The sequence below is a fragment of the Danaus plexippus genome, chromosome 30 (genome assembly GCF_018135715.1).
Source record: "Danaus plexippus chromosome 30, MEX_DaPlex, whole genome shotgun sequence".
NCBI lineage: Eukaryota > Metazoa > Arthropoda > Insecta > Lepidoptera > Nymphalidae > Danaus > Danaus plexippus.
The window spans coordinates 2,518,809-2,534,079 of NC_083557.1; positions in this window are offsets into that span (position 1 = coordinate 2,518,809).

The window sequence follows — 15,271 nt, forward strand, 5'->3', positions numbered from 1 at the left end:
TTGACCTGATATTTTTGTTCACATGAGAACATATATCAGTATATATTTATAATTTTTGGTTACAAAATACTATCAGAAGCTTCTTTGTTTTTAATAATACATGGAGCATTCTGAACTCGTTCTCCGGTTGAGGGTTCAAGGATGTTTTACAAGTTGTGAAGGACTTTGAACCGGACTCGTCTGATGAATCCGTTTGGTAGAACCCCCCAAGGTCATGAGCTGCAAAAAATTAAGAACCCTGCGTCGAGGAATAATCCCTGGCAATCCGTCAGACTTTGGTACCTTATCGTGGGTTATTTCCCAAATTATAACATCGAAGGTCTTTGTCCAACAGAGGAATTATATATAGAACTACCTTCCTTTTATACTTACCTGATAAGAGAGAAATGAACTCGTATGAGGAACCGAAGCAGCTTAAAGTTATGAAATCTTTTAACTATTACTGTATAATATAAGTCGTGGTGGCCTGGAGGTTAAAGGCCCGCCTTTCATACATGAGGGCGCGGGTTCGAAACCTGGCAAGTACAAATGTGATCTTTTCCGAGTCATATGAAATTTCTAAGAGTATTTAGACACCACTGACGGACGGCGATGGAAAACATCGTGAGGAAACCTGGACTTATAATTTCAAATTATAAGATTGAAATCGCCAACCCGTCTTGAACAAGCGTGGTGATTAATGAATTAACCTTCTCCATGTGAGAAGAGGCCTTTGCTCAGCAGTGGGCTCCGATAGGCTGATGATGATGATGATATATAATATAAAAACAACATATTTCCTATTTTTAATGAGATTATAATCGTCAAAATAATGTCATATTTGAGTTTTAATAAATGTTGACTGATGGAAAAGGGGGAGAGAGGAGGGGGAATGCTTGTTTCGTAAGAGGATTAATGATCTTTGATTACTTTTTATGAAATGGACTTGCTCGCACCGTTTGATCCTTTGACATCAGCACTGTTGCCACATCAGGGTAAAAGACGCCCTTTGAAGTACGTCTAAAATCTAGAATTTCTTTTAGGTTCAGATAATTCTATCGTCTATGATAACGGTGCATCTGATGTTGTTTAACGTTATGTGAATTCTTTTGTGACCTCTTTGTCAAGCAGTTTCCATCTGGAGATAGAGTTTTCTATAACAGTAACTTTAAGAATTTGCAAGAAATTTCAAAGAAGAAAATTCTAATTTCAAAGGATAAGGTACCGCTGGTTCTAGAACGTTAGGGAATATGGGAATGTTAGAGGTTCCAGCACTAAACGGATGACAATTCTTGTAGCTACTCCACCATCATCAGTAAACAGCTGGGTCTAACGCTCGTCACTTCCTGTTGGCCATAAACTTATTTATATTTAATTTATACAAAAAAGCTAAGAGAATAAAAGAAGAATAATGAGGTAAGAGAACAAAAGAAGACAATACGTGCAGGAACAAGACGGGAAGAAATGCCTCCATTTCTAGCAGACAAAAGTTGCCATCAACCGATTGTCTAACAAATATAATTTCAATATTCTTATATTTTATTGCATTCGATTTGCGTGTCGCTGAGCCAAAGTATATTTAAACTTCTATATATGACAAAAAGATATAAAAAAAAATATTGTTTGTCCATCGTCTTCATTTCTTGATGGCTTGAAATTTTTATGCCTATCGTAGAGATACACAGGGAGAAAGTCGCGTGAAACATGCTAGTGAATCTTTATATATAATTTCTCTATAGCTCCAAACATTATTTAGCCTATGATACTGGTGATGATGAAAAAAAAATCATTTTTTCTCAATATATACGATGCCTTTGATAATTGAAATTTAATTTATCCTAAAGTATCGACATTTATCATTTTACCGCCAATATTCTCTTTTCACGGACCACTTCTAGGAAATAAGTTTTTTTTACGATTTATAAATATTATTCGGGAAACGAAAAAAAAAATTTGGAAAAAAAATTGCTCATGCCAGAATGACCTTTGCCAGATATTTGGCAATTATTTTATAAAAAAGTTATACAAACTCCAGGCTTTTAGTTAATCCTTCTGATTTTTTATTTATCAACAATAAAGTAATTCATATTAAAAGCTTTTTACTAAAAGCATAGGATATACATATATATATATATATATATATATATGATATGTCTCTCTGTTTGTTCCTCCAAACCTCTGTTACAGTTGGAGCAATGTTGACAGGGCTCTAATTGGCACATACCTGATGCAATAAGGTGTAACATAAGACACTTTTATATTAGAATTTATACACTATTAATTTATATATATATATATATATATATATATATATATATATATATATATAATTACTATTTCTTGTAGTGCACGTCGCAGGCGGCTAGTCGTAAGTATAACTTGAAGTGAAGACAAAAAATAGAACGAATTAAAAAATTACTAACTTTATATACAAAGCGAGAGATTTAGAAATCTTAGGTCACATTAATATATTAGTACTAATACGTTCTATATAAAGCACTATGTTTTTTATATCCGCTCGGTCTAGACTGACGGCTTGCACTAGACTAAAGGCCTCTGGAGACTCAAAGATCACGCTTCGCTATGCGCTTCGCGTAAAGCCGGTGTCGGATCGTGCATGACGTCATAGCCGAGACATTTTTTTCGACGTCTACGCCAGACGATGAAATATTTGGGGTACCATATTTGTTTATTGATAAGTATTGAAATAACCGTGAAGTGTCCGCTTACTTAATTTTTTTATAGACTACACTAAGCACGAGACTATGCTTACCTTACATTTTTTATTTAATTTCCATTTAGTATTTTGAATATTTTAATTTTTTTTTTTCGACTATGCAATTTTTTTTTCTTAACTTTTTACATGTAAAACCATGCCCTGTAGGGTTTTAGATGTGTGTGTGTATGTCTGTGTAGTGGGATCAAAAGACTTTTCTCCAGCTAAAAAGAGAAAAAAATATCATGATAAATTTGAGGTACCAAATACTCATATCATGATATTGTGTAATTTCATGGTTTTGAAATTGGTTGAATAAAGATATACATATATATAGATATATAAAAGATAATAATTGTACATACCTACTTATTGACTATTGAATATATAACAAGTTAGCAGGAATGTCGTATCATATCAAATTATAAATACAGTATACAATTAACCTGCAAAAGAAAATCTTTAAAAAATTCGCCTTTAAAAAAATATATAGATTAAATCTCAATATATATATATTTGGATCCAATTTTGTTTTGATTCTCAAGAAAGTATTTTAGATCGATTTTATCTGTTTTTTTTTTAATAACAGCGTTTTGTCATTCCACGACTTATACAATACAGTGTTGCTGCTTGCAAAAATTTCGTGTATGCAGAACTATACGTGTCCTAACTTTGAATTTTGGTACGATAAGTTACACTTGGTATTCACTACACTAAGCCTTTCCTTATCAGCTCTCATCTTAGAGAACATGCGATTTGAATGTTCCAACGAATTTTATTAGATCTGTATTGGACTGATATCAGAGTTTTTTTTTCTGAGAAAGAAAAAGAATAATCCAAAAAATTGCTATTATATATAAAATTATAGTAGGAGAAACTTGTCTTTTTGGCATTCCAGATATATTTGTAATTCACTTTGGATATGAAGTATTTAAAAAAATTTAATGGAAAAATATTTTACCGTTCTCATGTTCTTGTAACTGTAAATTTTCTACCTAAATCAAGCTAACGAAGCTGTGGAAGTAGAATAAAATGTAAGCTAGTATAACATAAAAAAATATATAATTAATAGTGTGTGGTGTCTCTACGCGCGGAAGAAGTTGAACTTCTCGATGTTGGAATGAAAACAGGAAGGGGAGGAAATAGATTTTTAAGATTTTTAATGTTCCTTTAAGACAAACTTTATTGAGATCATTGCATTAAGAATTGATTGCCCGCATGCGTTCGAGCATCACGCATTCCCTCTCATTCTGTCTCTTTTCATCCCCCCCCCCGCTCTAGGAGCGTTGAACGTTTAACGCAACCTTGTCGGAAATCACATGAGAAGTTTCACTTCAGAAATCGCTTATTTGGCCCATGTTAGTGAAAGCCGATTATGCACTTACATATATCTTCATGCAAACCGATTGTCATTATTCTGGATAGTCCAATCGTTATATGAAAGTCCAGCAGAGACGGAAACATGATAGATAAGTTTTGTGACAGAAGGCATTTTACTATTCAAATATTCTTTATAATAATATATTAAGGAACTAAGGTCCATTGAGATTGTGATATGGCATCGAAGAATCGTAGGTAGTTTTATTATTTCAACATATATAGTTAACTGATGAGATATGTAGATATCATAAATAAATTATCTAGAAGAGTCACATAAAAATTTGACAAGACATTCTTCTTTGAAGGTAAGAAGGAAAGAAAAAAGGTAAAGGACTGACTAAAGCTTTAAAATGAAAAAAGTTTTTCAGTTATCTCGTTACTTCAACACTAATTTTCATCGACCTGTTCAGTACTTTCACGCGGTTGCTTAGCAGCAAAATTTTTTGCATATTTATCGACAGCAGGGGACAGTAAAGCCGTATCGGCTATGGTTCGGCGAACAACAAATACTCTTGTTTATCACGAGAGCGTGGAGTCATAATTTTTCGTTTAATCTAGACACAGAGACAAATCGGCGCCCCAAATTCTTAGATAAGATACTAACACTATCGGTTCAGCTACAGTCAAGGTGACGTTCGTAATGGAAACAACAGAATATAATGTTCCTCCGATGGGAATATAATTATTCTGGTCTTGAAAACTTCATCCAAATTTGAAATTCTTCTTTGGACCTCCAGCAGTCTTGAGGGTGACGACAATAATGAGATAACCCTTAATCCAACTCCAATTTTATGAGGGAATTACTTCATTTTATGGTATTTAAAACCAAGTGGTGGCATATGAATCTTAGAATAAAACATCGCTTTCAGGGAGTGGGTAAAATATCTGTGAGGATTTTAGGGGTAATTCAAAGAGTTTGGAAAGATAAGGAAATAAAGAAATCCTCCTCTTGTGCCTTCAGTAATCGAAATCAAGATACAAGCTTTAGTCTGGAGACAGTTTTCACTTTCAACGAGTGCCATGGCTCTAGGACAAACATTTCTTATCATCTCTGCCTTCAGATGGCATGTTCAAGATAAGCAGGAAAATATTCAGAGACCCAGGATCCAAAAGACTAAGGCTACGTTAGACTTATTGGGGATTAATATGTCCAGTTAAAGGTCTCCAGGTCCAGGGTGAAGAGATGGATATGAAAATAATTAATGTTCAATTATTCCTGCAAACTGGTATGTCTGTTTTCCAATTCAAAAGGATAGATAATTTTTTTGGGATAGTCCACAAACACGTCGACCATTGGCCAAAGCTGTGGAAAGAATTACAAGATTAGAAATAAATCGTCCCAGAGCTATGGGTGTCAAAATCAAAGAAGTTTCTAGAACAATGTTTATATGTATGTATGTGTTTAAGATTCATTAATATAAAAAGCGGTTACGTAGAACCAATCTGAGTTCTCACCCCAGGTATTTGGGTTAGTCGGGTTCATTGGCCGTGGATTGCCAGTTCGCCCACGTGTAACTTTGGAGCGCTTTCAATGGAAAAACTATTTTTACGATATGACGTCATCACAATCCGTAATATGGGGTGATTATAGATGGCAACACATAATATACATATATAGTTTTATAATATATTCTAATGTATATAAATTTTTGCACTACGCTTATATAATATATTATATAAATGCGGAAATACGATCCAACAGAAATCTTATAATAAAAACGACCCCATGAAATACATTCGTTAAAATTCAACCGGCTTTAATTTATGGATTATCAGCTATACTTTACAGGCCTGTAGATTGCGATCTATACGTTCAATCAACAATTAATGAGAAACCATTTTAAATTGGAAAATAGCGTTTAACTGAATAATTGTTTTAGAATAATAAGAGACGACAACATAAATAATATTGACTAACGATTTGCAATAACAAAATATACACATATATATATAATATATATATATATATACACATATATACATAATTATACATTATGTATTCCTTCAATTTGACCAATACATAAATATAAAAAGCAGGGCAACCATGTATAAAAAGTTGTTAAAATTTAAGCCATAAAATTGTTTTCTACCTGGTCCCTAACTTATCGTCATTGGTCTATGAGAATGTAAAAAAAAAACATCTGCCCTTCAAGAACAAGTTTATTCTATCCTAGTTGATAGTTGACCTGTGTTGACTGTGGTAAATATTTTTTTTTCCACACGGCTGTATAGATACGGGCCCATGCCCCTCCCGGCGAGTGACCAATCACTGGCGGCCATTTTTGATTTATTTTTGACAGACACTTTTGGAGGGAAGGACGCTTTGTTTTTTTTTTTAATTCGCTCGCGACTAGGAATAGGGTAAGGTTTTGCTTTTCGTGCTTTTATTTAACGATCGCTACAAGATTGCGTTTGTAATTTTAATTCTTTTTACCTGCTCCCCTTTGTAGTATATATATACATATAATACATAATATACATTGTGTAATATTTTTCTCTAAACAGTTCTGTTAAATTAGAAATAATTTAGATTCGGATAAGGTTATATCTAAAACAAAAGAACGCAAAAAAATTTATATTATAGAAAAACTGTGCCAATACTGATAATATTGATACTATGTCCGTTATCAAGGACGCTTCAAATTTACATATCATTTGTCGCATTGAAATGTCAACGAGATTATAGGTTAGATTATAATCTGTTGTAACCTAAATAGGAATATTTTTTTTTTTTAAATATAACTCAAGACAAAGGCGGAACCCTTCTCTGACTGGACGATACAAAGAGTACGTAAATACATATATATTAATATAGTATTAAATATTGATGTCTTAAATAAAAATATCCGCTATAAAATTATTTTACTGTGATATTTTTTATGAAAAAATCATTCGATCACTTTGTCTGACAGGACATATAATGACACAGACTAAAAATATACAAAAAAAAAAAAAAAGTTTGATGAGAAATTAAAATCTGCTGTGACCTTGTAACGGTATGTAAATAATGGTTATTTAATTGGAATGAACGGTCTTATAAAATGAGATGCATCTGTAAATAACGCGGTCCCGGGAACCCCTGGGTGTTGGCAGGTTGACAAAAATGTACGAAATGTAGAGACTACTTGGCGATGGAAGGAATTCTAGCGGATATCTCCAATGCAGTAAACCGTAGTTGTTATATAGTAAAAAAGTAAAAATCATTCGAAGATTAAATATAAAAAGCTTTAATAAAACATACCTAATAGAACGGACAATATTCTCATTTAGATACAATTGTGTATTGTACTAAAAATATTATAGTAATTTAAATTTATTATGACGTAACGTCCCTTTTTATGTCCTTTATACGATTAAAATATAATATATATATATATATATATATATATATATATATATATATATATATATATATATATATAACTCTGAAAGTCACCGCTTCCAATAACGCTTGTATCGATTTATAAATGATATAAAATTGATATTATTATTATTTTTTTGTTAGTAATATTTATATAGATAAACCATTTAACCATTTTCTTTAATTAAAAAGAATTACATTGTCAATTTTTGAAACTTAAATATTATTTGATAGTTATTATATATATATATATATATGTGTGTGTGTGTGTGTGTGTGCGTGTGTGTGTGTCAGAATTTCTTTGTGATACGTCACGTCAGACTGTATACGAAAAAATATATAATTTAATAAGCATAATATTTATAATGAATACTAATTTCATCCCACACACAATGTTATCCAACAGACAAACACTCCAATCAATCATCACATATATATGTATTCTTTGTAAGTACAATCCAGAATTCAATTCTGAACAAATTTGGACGTTCCTTGTAGAGGAAGAGAGATGTATGATGGGTCGGGTGTTAGAGAGGGATGGGTTTGTCTTGCCATGGCGCGACCCGTCTCGGAGTTGGGTAGGGTTAATGTTACAGCGGTTTCATGAGCGGAGCGATTAATGTAAAACATACAAAGGTTATATATGTATATAACAAATAAAACAACAGCCACGCCTTTGTATTATTTAATCATAAGAAATGTGAATTACATGATGTCGTAGAGCGATTTTATTTATTATTACTACAGCACAATATATAATAACAAAGAAGAATTTTCAACATTTGTAATATATATATAATATATACGTTCAATTAGCATACTGCATTTAGCGGGTAATACAATCATATCATATGATGTCACGTTACGTCACATCATGCCATGTCACGTCGCGTTACATCATATGACATAATGTCACATCGCGTTATGTCACATGTCATATAAATGGTAATCATTATACGGCTGTTCAGCATCCAATAATATATTCAGACTAACCCCTTTCAATAAATTCTTATCATAAGGCCTATCATCACTATTAAGACTCGGAAACGGAAACTGGTGTAATTAACTCATCTGCTGATGATATCATTAGTGATGGAGAGAATTTAGCACCACATATATATGTATATAGCCAGGTATTACTTAACATGATAATATGAAGACAACCGCTATCAGTGACGTCATCGCGGCCGGTCGTCGACCCGAAGGCTGTACTTCCGTATTAAGGACGACGTCTGACTGGACCGAGCAATGAAAAGGTTGTTTTACATTTGATAACTATCACACGGATTTGAATGGCAACACTCATAGTGTGTGTATAGATTTGAATGCACAGATTTGATCGTGCACGGATTTCATGTGATTTGAGAATTAATTTTATTAATCTAATGCTCTGTCCGACAATTGTGTATTTCAATTCGTTGATTGGAAACATATACCAGAATATTTTTTGTTTTAAATACTTTAACTAACAAGTTGGAATTAACTGAGAAAAAATGTAAGGAGTAAATCTGTTTAAAACTTTTTACAGTTTAATTATGAATTATTTTTAATTATTTTAATTATTAAGATCGAGAGTATCAAAACTATCGTCAGACAATGGACACTTCGACGCAGACGTTAATACTGTCACACATATAGTGTAACGTGAACACTGTTAGTATTTTTACGATCATAGAATTAATTAAATTCGTTTCATTGAAACGCGTATTAACAAAGTTCAACCCCTCGCCAAGGACGCTCAAGGGACGCGGTCCCGGAGTAAGCCTTGAGAGACTCCAGTCGAAAAAAAAAAACACAGAGGAATCAAAACTTGCTCGCTTATCAATTATTCCCGAGCCGGTTATTCTTGTAAGTGAAAATTATGCATGCACGCGATTAGGAGGCTTATTCCGTACGGCATAAGAGCGGGAGTCGATGCGCTCTCGGTCGGAGGCCTTGATGAAATAAGACAATGTAGGGTACGGCAGAAATTACGCTGTTGCTAAGCGCCCGCGATACTTAGATGTAATGCAATGTTTTACTTTGGCTTGACTTTATAATAATAATAGATCATAAAGATTATTAAAATTTGTAGTTTTATACTAGTATATATATATATATATATATATATATATATATAAGTAATATTTTTATACGCTAAATAATATATCTGAATTCAATGGCAGATGCGTTCTGTATCGTAATTCCTTTTTCCTCATACGATTTAAACTCAAAAACTTTTCTGTTCAGTAGTTTTAGTAGTTAATAAAAATATTGGTCTACCTTGCAGTTTTAGTGGTCACTATAAATTTATCGATAAATTGTGCATTGACTAATAGGGTTGTTCTTGGAGAACGTTACCTAAAATGAATTAGTTATATATTCTATTTTCCTATTGTCATTGTTACTGAACATACGTGTTTTAAAAATATTAGGTACTTTAATAGAAAATTAATAGAATAATTGTTACGGTGTTTTGTAATTACACATTGTCTATATTACAATTTACTTTAGTAATAAAATGAAAATTCGGTTTTTTTTAATAAGACAAATATAAAAAAATCAATATGTTTGAAGTATTTGGCTCTTGAGTTTGAATGTCTGGACTCATTTCAGTGAAATTCGCCAGTGATATAAGAAAATTATTGAGATAATTTACTCCTTATATATGATGATAAGATCCATTGAGGGTTGACTGATTATTGTAAGAAAAAAAAAATATGGTCAACTTTTACTTGAAAACTATTTAAAGAAAATAATTTGACTCACTGTTGCATAATAACTTTTTTTTAATACATTTAATAAAACACAATTTCAGTGATAGTTAATAAATATATTGAGAATGTTAATTAAATTGACGCTATAGATAAATAATCTAAATCTTTTATACCCCACACAGAGTATAAAACGATAACAGTAGGTGCATGGGAGTGACAGACATACATACATCCTAGGATTTCGTTTTCATCATCATCAGCCTATCGGAGCCCACTGCTGAGCCAAGGCCTCTTTCTCGCATGGAGAAGGTTAGAGCATTAATCACCACGCTTGCTCAAGATTGGATTTCGTTTTAAATTTTATCACATAACTTTATAGAAAGTAACATAGTATTATAAAAACATATTCGTTAGTTAGGGGCCTTAAACCTACACCTGGGTCGCGAGTCCCAGGCGCTGTTGAAGCTCCTCTCCCTGCATCATGGACCCGGCACCCGCTCGGTGACTCCATGGAATGATGAGAGGTTTCGTCTCATATTTCGTATTTTTTTTTAGTTCACTTTATTATCTACAGTTGTTGTACAATGTAGGTTTAATGAGTTGAGATTTATCGTAACTGGGTCAATGAATTCTCCATGAAAACTCAAAATCGACCGGTCCAAACTCAACAGAGGTCTGCCGTGGCTGGTTTACTTCCATTTAGTTTATATCGGCTTTAGTTACAGGGTAATTAAGTCCGTAAAAACTTTTTTAGCTGACCCATTTACATACAGCTATATGGCTGCATTAGTGCACGAGCTGGTTCTGTAACAAGTACCTATCCTACATCCAGCAATACATTTTAAAAATTTTATATATATTATATTTTAAAAAAAAAGTTGATTCAATGTTATAAGTGTTAGGAATAAGATTCAACTCTGTTACCCTTTAGAGAAAACGTCTCAGTCACTTTGCAAACTGAGTAATCGTGTCACTAATAAATACATATAAATATATATATATATTTGTATGAGATACTAATGCTTATTTTTTTTTGGAATTTGCCATAACTTAATTGTAATTAATTTTATCATGATCCTACACCAAGTTGGGAATAAAATTGGATCTAAAGCCACAACTTTGTCAGGACGTAAAAAGCGACATCTAGTGTTGTATTCAAAAATAATCTTTTTTCGTTTTCGTTTAATGGCAACTGTTATCAGCAGATATAACATTACGAACAGGCCATTTATAAAATATTGTAATGTTTATATATATATATATAATTAGGTAATTATAACGAAAAAGGATTTTATTATAATTTTTTTTTTAATTACTTTGTGCTAACGTTAGTGACATAGTGAGTAAACCTGGACTTATATTCAAAATATAAGTTTGGAATCACCAATCCGCCTTGAGCAAGCGTGGTGATTAATGCTCTAACCTTCTCCATGTGAGAAGAGGCAGCTCAGCAGTGGGCTCCGATGGGCTGATGGCTGTTGATGATGAAATTTAGTACTTTTGACTAAACTTATAATAAAATTTTAATAACTAATGATCAAATTAGCAGTAGGTATATTTTATAATATATGTCAGATTAACTATAGTTGCTATGATTCGTCACTGTCATGTCAACAAAAATACAGGTCTATATTAAAAAATACTACCAAAACAAATATTGCCAAAAAAGCTTTTATATATGCACATAATATTATTTATTGTATTTTGTAGTTTTGTGAATGATTGTGTGAAAAAACTATGTGAATTTACAAAATTAATTATCAGGAAAGAGCTTCGAACCCGCGCGTCGAGGGATATCGCTTTTCAGTCACTTCCCCGTCTGAGCTATAGCGTCATTATTGAATTTAATCAATTTGGAGTTCTATGTAATTTGACTAACATAATATATTATATACTAGTTTTAAAAAAATAACATTATAATTATATATATATATATACTTCAATGTATAAAATGAATAGTATCTGAACTATAAATTTCCTTACTTTAATAATAATCTAAAGTTATTCAATATATTTAATAAATTAATAAAAATCATTTAACGTTTCGAGTTTGAGATCTGTTGAGATCTGAGTTTTGAAATCTGCTGAGATCTGATAGATTTGAATGTCATGAATCTCTGTGGCCATCCAGCCGTGGCCACGTACACCACTTGCAATGTTATCGTAAAGATAATATTGAACTATGACCACTGCATTTTATATCAGTCTATTAATAACAATATATATATATATATATATACATAAATAAAAATATGTTTATTATTATATATATATATATATATATATATATATATATATATATATATATATATATATATATATATATATATATATATATATATGCGAGACTTATAATGAACTAGCTGTCAGCCGCGAACTCTCCCCATATTGTTTTATATATTAAGATACAAATTCCTGTGTGCTAAACACAGGTTTGCATCGCACACACGATGCGTTTCCCGTATCTCATTCCACGACTCACGTTAATAAAACGTGACGAATTAAACTTAACGGTAATCTCCCAACTATGTACCTTATATATTATTTATAGAGATGATTTTAGCTGATTTTTTATACGAATGAACAGAAATGTATTGTGTTCGAAGTAAAAACACACATACGGAGACGAAACCTCTCATCATTCCATGGAGTCACCGTGCGGGTGCCGGGTCCATGATGCAGGGAGAGGAGCTCCAACAGTGCCTGGGACTTGCGACCCAGGTGTAGGTTTATATATGTAATGACTGCAGCTCGTGTGTCCACATGCAATACAAGTTTTAAGAGTTGGTCGTGCGGTAATTGCGTAGATTTTTGTAATTAATTGCAGCCTATGTCTTATTCCATTGTATGATTTGTATCAATGAAGAGTTAAATCGAATTACAGTCAGCAGTTTTTTCTTTTAAACGCAACAAACATCCACAGATTCTCAGAAAATTTCGAATTTAAAATGTAGTTAATGTAGTTAATTTAAACACGAGATTTAATAGAGGACTGTTCGAATAGGTCAACCTACACACCCTCTACACACACACGCACACACACACACACACATATATATATATATACATATATATATTACTTGAGAATCAATAATTTCTTATTATCTGGAATCTTTAAATGTATTTCTCAGTTCAAAATACCACCGTAATATATCTGATGAATTCGGCCAACGGGTTATATCCTCAGCATCATTTCAACACAATTTTTTATCTAAATACTCGTTAAAGATAATGTAACTGTGAAGTCAGCGTTTTTTTAAACGCTCGTCAACGTTGATTAAACGACCGTGTGGTGAAATTTAAAATGGATTGTTGAAATGGGAAACAAAATTTACATAAAATCTAAATCCGCATACATTCGGTTTTTCGAAGGTAGTTTTAGTAAAATGCTCGTGTATCTTCGGCTATCGTCGTTTCGTTTCGTATTTTCTGGTGTTTTTCTTTCCTACAAAAAAAATATCTTTTCTTTAAAAGTACACGATGTAAATATTTTACTCAACTACATATTCGGTTTACATTGAGTTATTTTAAAAATTTCAGTTAAAATTTACGGAATGCTCAAATATAATTATTTGAATAAAATGAATATATATATATATATATATTACTTGTATCTAAGACGTTATATTTTTGGGTTACAAATGGTCAAAGGAAGACGATAGTGTTGTAAATATAATACCTTGTTTGTATTAGAGCATGATTTGAGAATCAAACGGCTGGGCTGATTCCGATGGAACTTTCGCTGGCAGATATTTTTTTTTTTTATAAAATAATAAAAAAACTTGTTCTCACTAACGTAGACCCGGGCGTGTTAGTATCTAATACATATTATAATTATATTTGCACAGTTCAATAAAAATTAATTACAATTGGAACATTTAACATAAATGGAAGGTATGTTATATTTGAAAATACTAAATTATATTGCTTTTGAATAACCTTACTCTCAGTTTTATTACGAACGAAAACCTTAACCGTCGAGTCTCAATACATTTATAAAATGACCAACGCTTTGACCACAGTACGCTTAACACACGATGCGTTATGAGTGTTTCATTCAAGGATATAACATAGTTTATTGAACGAAAAACGAGAAACGTTAAGTGAGTAGTGTGACGCTAACTCATAGTAAGCATGAAATTAAAAATTCTGAAGAAACTATTTCAAAACACCTAAAATATTTTGTAATATTATATTTTTATTATTTAGGTATTTTTTTTTTTTTATAAAATTCAATAGTTGAATAAAATTAATGAACGCTCTGAACTTAAATCTCTAATAATAAATAAAATAAATTAAGCATAAATAGTATATTTTAAAATTATGTTATAAGGTTAAATTTAAACCGTATTTTTACTTGATCCTTTTGATGAGGACGCAGTTACGGTTAGTTAAAAAATTTTGAAAGTACAAGCGATCATAGCTACGTTATATGTATAATGTGGATTGATTAAATACGTTCAAACTGTCAGTAATTACGTCTCCGTTCTGTGTAATTCTTAGTACGAATTAAATTATATATATTTTTTAATGAATATCGATAAAATATTCTTAATTTACTTTTTTATATATTTCAGGAGATATAAATAGGGTACAAATTTTGTTTATATGGTAATGTAACGGAGAACGCCAAAGTAATATTTATTTTTATTATATATTTATATATGTTAAGTCAAACTAATGATTTCTTTATTACTAAGTCATATGTAGAGTTCACAACAAATGTCCTCTACCTACAAATATATGTAAAATTTCAACAAAACTATAATTATGTGAGAAAAAATTTAGAATTAACATGATGTTTATAAATATTTTATTGAAAATTTTCAACACATAACTGCAGTGTCTGGATCGATTTGGATGAGATTTGGAATAAAGATTAGCTATTTACTTGGAGAAATCAGTTTTGAAATGTCTAAAGTTGCGTGTTTTGGATATATTTTCATTGGAGATCCAATCAAGCAAATATTTCAGGTAGTACGAGGCGATACCTAAGTAATAAATACTGAACAAAATTCGATGAAACTTTACAATATTATAAAATCTATATATAGAGTGAAAAAAAATAAAGACATTAAATAAAAAGAAAACTAATTTACATAAAAACCTCGTTCATATAATTATAGGATTTATATGAGA